The sequence below is a fragment of the Myodes glareolus genome, chromosome 22 (assembly GCF_982192425.1).
Source record: "Myodes glareolus chromosome 22, mMyoGla1.1, whole genome shotgun sequence".
NCBI lineage: Eukaryota > Metazoa > Chordata > Mammalia > Rodentia > Cricetidae > Myodes > Myodes glareolus.
Genome location: NC_142047.1, coordinates 8871653 through 8879753, shown reverse-complemented (window position 1 = coordinate 8879753; position 8101 = coordinate 8871653). Strand labels below are relative to the sequence as shown.

General features: G+C 44.7%; 1 non-coding gene across 1 annotated transcript; it reads left to right on the top strand.

Moving 5' to 3' along the window:
• Positions 1 to 3473: 3473 nt before the first annotated feature.
• LOC125408878 (U6 spliceosomal RNA) lies at positions 3474 to 3580 on the top strand. Its single transcript, XR_007234610.3, has one exon. It is a non-coding gene; the product is annotated as a U6 spliceosomal RNA (small nuclear RNA).
• The last annotated feature ends 4521 nt before the right edge of the window (positions 3581 to 8101 follow it).

Genomic DNA, 8101 nt, shown 5'->3' with positions numbered 1-8101 from the left:
CATCACTGTGAAGTATAAGCGTAGGCTAAATTCTGTCCCAAACACCTGATGTCTAGTTCATTGCTTCCCATAAGAATAGTTCTAAAGCAATTAGCCAGTAACGGAAGCAGTACGGAGTCCGAACACTGGAGTTGAGGGATTACTTCTAATACTCTTGGCTTTGCTGGGTTGGGTAGGGTTCCTTCCATTTGACATGCCAAACCCAACCTCTTCCCTTCTCTGCCATGCTCCAGGCCCATAAGCAAGCTCCCTTGTCCTCTGGCTTCTACTAGATCTCACCAGCCAAGAGCCAGAGTGGGTGGAAAAGATCGGAGAAAGACCTGTTTCCACTCTGCCGGTGGTTAAGTCCAGCACAGGTCCCTGCTCTGCACACAGCCGGCCTCACTCCATGTTCTAGTGACACGATACACGACTACTCCATGTGCCTTCTATGCTCCTTGCTGACACCTGTTGTAAACCGTCCCTCACTGAACTCTCTCTATTCACTAGATTTAATTTATCATTTGTTTTTATCTGGACTCCTAAACGAATTAGTCAGAAGTTCTTTGGCAATCAGTGTTCATTCAAAAAACTTGTTGGACAGTAACAAAAAGTATGACTGTTTCTCTTTACCCTGTTATGGTTTCTTTGGCAAGTCTGAGGGGACTGCACCTTTGAGATTGCCTCTCAACTCTTCTTTAAGCTTATGTGGCCTCACTTTTATTAAAACGGTTTTGGTTTATGTGCTGTCTTAAGGAGTAGAGAGCAAGCAAGCAACTTTGCCAGATTGACTGGAGTTGGCCCTCTATCTTTCCACTGTAGTGTGTGTGTGTGTGGGGGGGGGGGAGACAGAGAGAGACAGAGAGACAGGCAGAGGTAAAAACGAGTCTGGCTTTTGAGTTTAATTCTTTTTAATATTTGCGAGGTTTTCCTTAGTATTCCTGCTAGGATTTTAGTTACGGTTAGGTTTAGACTTGGGCTGGTGTTAGAAATAGGATTAGATATAAACTTTAAAATGGAGCTATGGGAGCATTAAATTTAAAGTTCAGATGATTAGGGTTAGGAATAGAGATTGGTGTAACACTGGTACAGAGCATAGTTACTGGTAAAAATGGTTTATAGTTAGTTATAGTCCTAGTTTTACACTGGGTTATGTGACCAGTTAGGGCCATTTAATTTGTATTGAGAGACAATTCCCCAGGACAATGGTACATGATTTCTAACAACTTTTATTCTAGAGTGTCTTTTCAAGGGTGTTTATAGACAGCCTCAGGCAGGGAGCACATCTTTTCCTAACCAAGGCTGTAAGAAGAGACAAAGTCTCCCTCCAAGTTAGCTTATGGTTCTCTAGAGGAGACTGGAAATTCTAAGCTATGCCCACTGTACCTGAAGCATGTCAGTGACCTCTTCACATAAGCCTTTGGGACTTGAAAACAAGGGCCACCAATGCAAGCATGCTCCTGTTCGTTCTGACTGCTGTCTTATGAGTGAACGTGGCCTGTGTTGCACGTCTTCTGCTAACACCTAAGAACTGAGGAAGTTAAATGGCTAGTTTAAGCGTGGGTCCCCTTCCTAGCACTGTCACAGAACTTCCGAGATAATTGACTACTAAGTAGAAAGGAGTATTCTAGCTCACCAACTACAAGGTTGATTGAAAGAACCCATAGATTTTAGGGCCTCTGGCATTGTTGTTAACACAGTCACAGCAGGATGCACAGGGCACAGAAAACAGTTGATTTCATGCCCAAGAAGCAAAGGGTAACAGGAAGGGCCCATCTGACAGCATGCTCCCAGGGCCCTAAGGACCTACCACCTCCCGCCAGTAGCACCATCCTAGAGACCAAGCCCTTCAACATATGGGCCTTTGGGAGACATCCGTCACTCAAACCATAGCAGCTTGCACACACAGTCATAGTTCATGCCCTTCCAGACCTTGCCAGCCGAATAGCATCCTTGGATTAGCTTCCATCCTGAAGTTGGGTCATTTTTGTATCAGGCCTGCTGCTTTTGACAACGGTAGCCACTTTCCCTCTAGATACTCTGGGCCATGAAATGTTGCTAGGCAGCTTCTTCTGGGTCTATATCCTTCCACCTTCATCGATGAGAAGGCCAATAGCATTATGTTGCTTCTCCAGTAGAAGCTACAATCACAGGAAATGGTCACTAAGGCAGTATGGGCAGTAACGCTTCTTCTTTCACCAATGCTTTTCTCTGGCCCCATCTGGGGAGATAAAGTCAGAATGTGATGCCTAGGTTAGCAACACATGAAAAGTCCATTCCCATGTCCCTCTCTTACATGTCTAAGTTCTTTCCTCTTTGTCTGGGGTGATGGTAGTTAAGGGCACTGGCTGCTCTTCCAGAGGACCTGCGTTTTCTCCCAGTAACCACATGGCAGCTCACAACCATACATAACTCCAGTTCCAGAGAATCTGATGCCCTCTTCTGTCCTCCGTGGGCAGCAGACACATGCACGAGGCACAGACATTCCTGCAGACAACATACCCACACACATAAAAAACAAAATTAATTCTTTCCTCTATCATATGTGAAGGAAATGTCAAGGCTTGGCTACATTCAGTGCGGAGCCCCCGTTCAGTTAGCACGGCTTGCTGGAGTCAGGGAAGAGTGTTGGCGGGGTCTGTTGGTTTTCTGACGTTGCTGTGACCACAAAGCCTGAGTGAATTGACTTCAGGGGAGACTTATTGTGGTTCATGGTTCCCGAGGGCCCCATCCTTCAGCGCACAGAGAGCATGGTATGGCAACTCAGTTGATGACATGAGACACACATTGTGGAGACCTCAGAGTTCAGGGCAGGAGCCAGCGGCAGATGTAACCCTCAAAGCCCTTGCCTTTGATTGCTTCTACCAGGGAGGCTCTATTTCCTACAGGCTCCACAGGTTCTCAAAAACAGCACCACCAGCGAGGGGGCAAACATTCAAAATTGGCATTTCAGATTCAAGCCACAACCGATGACAGAGGTTTCAACACATACACCAGTCATGAAATACTTTGGCCTTGGAGTACACCTTCCATCCGCCTTAGATTCCATGGCATGTGGCTGCATTGAGGCACAATGCACCAAGCTCTGAAACCCATAATACTCACCTGCTTTCAGTGAACCCCGAGACAGGGACAAACTGCAGCGTCTGAGCCAGGCTGTCCAGCGTCACTGGGTGTGTGGGGGACACGTGAAAGGGCAACCGCTCACTGAAAGGACAGGACGTCTGGGGACGCTGCACCCTTGGAAGGTGGAGCTGCACAGGAAAGAAGTCGCAGTCTCCCAGATTATTACGCATCCTGAGGGGAGTTCCAAGCTCTAGCTTTCCACCTGGAGGATGGGAACAGCTGTGGGGTTTGTTCTTCTGCCGTTTCTTTTTTCCATTCCAACTGGATGGGAAATGCCTATAGTGACTGTATTTTACGTTGGAGTATTTCTGAGTCTGCATCAACTCCCTACAAGCCACAGTCTACACATTAGCTTGGGTGTACTTCTGGTACTCACCTCGGCAGCACATATACTGAAATTGGAACAATGCAGAGAAGATTAACATGGTCCCTGCACGGGGATGACACGCAAATTTGTGAAGCGTTCCATATTTTTTTTTTAAAAAAAAAAGAGTATTTGGGGGCCTTACCAGGGTTGTCTAATTGTTCCTTCTGTTTTATAATGGATCACTGGTGAGTGTGCCCAGTTCTCAGTTACAGTAGCTGGTTTATGATGGATGGTTCAGGATGCCTAGTCATTTATTGTCCCCACGTGTGATGTTTTATTTCTATCAGGAATAGATGAGCTAAAAATGGCTTTTCAAATGAAGAATGGTGATAGTGTGGGCTTCTTCCAAAACCAACAGTGCTTTCTCTGCAGTTTGGGGTCTGCAAACAACACCTTTGTGACATGCACACATCCTGTGATGCTGGACGTCCTGGCTCAGATGCTGCAGTTGTCCTTGTCTTGGGGTTCACTGAAAGCAGATGCAATGTGCCCAAATGTGGTCTTGTCACATGCTGTATTTCTTTGTGGTGGATTGTGGGAGGTGATGCCACTTCCCTTCTTCATAGAAAGGATTTCCCAGTGTGCCCCAGGCTTCCGGACTCCTTGAAACATCAAAGAGGTAGGGCCCTGAACTTTTATAGGATTAATTTGCTGTCCTTTTATTTTATTATTAGTCTAATTTGTTTGCATATGAGGGCAGTTGCTCACAGAGTCCAGAAGAGAGAGTTGGATTCTTCATAACTGGAATTACAGGTGGTTGGGAGCTACTTGACATGGGTGCTGGGAACTGAAATCCATCCTCTGTAAGAGCATGTACTTTTTTAAAAATTTATGTGCATTGGTGTTTTCCCTGCATGTTTGGGGATGTCAAGTCCCCTATAACTCGAGTTACAGACAGTTGCATGAGCTTCCATGTGGGTGCTGGGAACCGAACACGGGTCCTCTGGAAGAGCAGTCTGTGCTTTTAACAGCTGAGCCATCTCTCCAGCATGCACTCTTAGGCACTGAGTCATTACCAGTCAGTCTTTTACTGGCGAAACACAACACCCCACACAGATAAAGGAATCAACTCCCAACCTGTTTGCACGCTTTTACATCAGCAGCAGCAGTAACTACAATACAGATATTTTGGGACTGTCCAAACTAAACTGCTCAAGATATGATTTACAGGCACTGTTTATATTAGCAGTAACATTGAAGCTGAGCCTTGTGCTCCTTCCCCAAGCTGCACATAAGAATAGCAATAGGATTCTGTGGTCTTTTGGCTTCTGCAACTGGCCAATGTCAAGTCCAGGCATCTCCCCTGCTTCCTCCTCTATAATTCCTAAATGTTCTTGTTTGAATCCTTCTTGGCTACCTCATGGCTGCCACCAAACAGAGGGGAAGGAACCTTTCCCCATATCCACGTATGGGTTATATTGCTTATGATTTATTAACTTGATAAGTCACGTGGAAGGAATGTTTTAAAAGATTTATTATTTTTTTAAATAAAGAAACCAAACTATCTTTTTTCATTATACATACCAATCCAATTTACCACTCCCTCCCCTCCTTCCATTCCCTCCACATACCCTCCCACTCCACCCCCATCCACTCCTCAGAGAGAGTAAGGCACATTGCTTTGGGGAAGGTCCAAGGCCCTCCCTAATATATCTAAGCTGAGCAAAGTATCCATCCAAAGAAAATAGGTTCTTAAAAAGTCAGTAAAAGCAGTAGGGATAAATCCTGGTGTCACTGCCAGTAGCCCCTCAGTCTGCCCCAGTCTTGCAACTGTCAACCACATTCAGAGGGACTAGTTTGATCCTATGCTTGTTCCTTCCCAGTCCGGCTGGTGTTGGTGAACTCACATTTGCTGTAGGAATTCCTGCATCCAGTAGCCTTTAAGTTACCTACCCACTTGGGCATGGTCTCATATACTATATATGCTGATGTAAATCATGAGTATGGTCTCTCTTTTCCAGCTGCTGGATTTGGTTGCTGTTCCCTGTTCAAGCAGAGGATCTGTAAGTCTACCCCTAAATAAATAACCTTTTATTATACTCAATTCTGAGCTAGTGTGGGATTTTTTGGTGTGTGTCCCTCTTCTCCCATAGCTCAGGTAGACTGTTTGAGCGGGTAAACCCATCATGGTCTTGACATCTTTGCTCATATTCTCATTCCTTCCTCTCTTCACCTGGACTTTGGGAGCTCAGTCCAGTGCTCCGACGTGGGTCTCTGCCTCTGTTTCCATGAGTTGCTGGATGAAGGTTCTATGGTGATTATTTAAGATATTCATCAGTTTGACCACAGGGCAAGGCCAGTTCGGGCACCCTCTCCTCTATTGTTCAGGGTCTAAGCTGGGGTCATCCTTGTGAATTCCTGGGAATTTCTCTAGAGCCAGGTTTCTTACTAATCCCATAATGGCTCCCTAAATCAAGATTTCTCCTTCCTAGGTTTATTATGTATATGGTGCTCTGATTGCATGTGTGCCTGCATGCCAGCAGAGGGCATCATATGCTGGGAATTGAACTCAGGACCTCTGGAAGAGCAATCTCTCCAGTCCTGTGGAAGGAGTTTTACAGGTCCCAGGACATGGTTATTTTTTTCTAGTAACCCTCCCTCCACTGGCAGGAGAGACTGGCAGCCCACTAGTTAGCTGTGTCAGTGTGTATGTATGCACGTGTGTGTCCCTTCTGCTTTGTAAAGCGGATCCCCAGTGGCTGGCCGGTGATTTGGTTTCATGGCATTCTTATCACCACTCCTTCTCTGCACCACACTGTGCTAGGCGTAACTGTCTGACTCTGGAGTTAGGCTCTCACACCTGCCCCCTTAAAATTCGGTTTCCCATCATTGTGTGTGTGTGTGTGTGTGTGTGTGTGTGTGTGAGAGAGAGAGAGAGAGAGAGAGAGAGAGAGAGAGAGAGATAAAATTATATTTCCGTGGGATGAGAACTACATTAGGAACGAGCTAGGCAAGGCAAAGATGCAGCTACTCAGGAGAGAATGAGAAGACTGCATGGGAAACCAGAGCAGAACAAAAGCGAGGGGCCAGGGTCTCCGCTTCTATCCACCTAGTGACATGGGGGAGGGGTGGGGGACTTTATTTTCAGCCCCTGGTTTTACAGGCTCTTGTTCTCTCTCTGAATTCATTTCAGAGCCCTGTAAAGTCAGCAGATCTTGCTTTAAAGTCAGGGACTATCAACTGTGGGACATAGTAGCACATACTCTTAATACTAGCACTGGAGAAGTAGAAACAGGTGGGTGTCTATGAATTTTAGGCCAATCTGTCTACACACAGAGACTGTCGAGAAAGAAAGAGAGGAAGAAAGGACGGACAGGAGAATGGGAGGGAGGGAAGGGAGGAAGGAAAGAAGGAAAGAAGTAAGAACATCTTTGAAATAAAGCAGAGCCTTTATGAGAGAACATATTTAAGTGAAAAACTTCAATATTTCTGATTTTTCTACTGTTGGGTAGAAGTTTCACCAAAAATGAACTCTGGCTTAAAAACACATGCAAAGTCCCACCTGCATCTGACACCTCTGTCTCTTCATTGCCCTATTTTTAATAATAGTTCCTAATGGTTCAAGAATTTCAGTTTTTTCTGAGGAACTCACAGTCTAAGAAAAACAGACAAACATGTAATGGCTGTAACAAAACATGAAGGATGGTGCTGAAGTGTTGAGATAGATCTCAGAAATTTTGTAAAAAAATGGTTTTCTGTGAGAAAGAATGGGAAAGACAACCGTAGGCAGCAGAAAATGTGTGTGACTGAACATACAGAAACAACCCGTGTTAGACAGCCTGGACTGTCATTGGCCAAGAAGTAAACAGTAAGGACATTGGTTGTAGAGCAAAAGCTTTCTCTTATTTTCTGAACTTCAACAGCACATGAGGTATTTTCATTAGTGATTAGGAATTTTCCCCGAACCAACTATTTTAGTTTAAACCAAAACAAGTTGTGCGCCTTTAAGGAGAAGTTGTAAAATGGAGAACTCGAAAGAAATGGGGAAAATGGCGGAAGTCAGGCTCTGGGTCACAGAGTGACAGGAATATACGTACTATTCCATCTCTATCTCCAGGAGACTTGGGCCCACATCATTTTGCCCACATGACCAACAGGCAGAATTGCCCTGGTTTCGGGTGATGACAAACCAAGTATTTAAACATTAAGCAGAATCCAAGGTCAGAGAAAATGTTTGGGCAAATCTGTCACTTGAAACTTCTCACCTGGAAGTGGGAACTGCCTGTCTCTCGGTGCTTCTGTGCAGATCAACTCATATAATATGGGTAAAGAACGTAGTATAGTGCTCGATTTCAGAAAATGACATTATAGGCCTTATTCATGCGTCTAATTGGGACACAGATGTTTGCATGTTCCCTTGATTTAGAAAGACTTTACGATCCCATTTGCTATTGTTTTGTTTGCAAACCTATATAGCTAAAAGCTGAGTGCATAGAATACGGTGTCAGAATGCCAGTGAGTAGGACTTTTTAACACAAGTTCCAAATATATTGGCAGTTACTTCCAAATGAGCTTTTTTTTTTTTTTTTTTAAATGACTCTCCTACTCGGTTCAGAAATTATGCTGACAAATTCCTCCTTAGGGTTCAAACTCTAGTAACTGACTAAAATCTAAGTGAAAGTTTTCTAG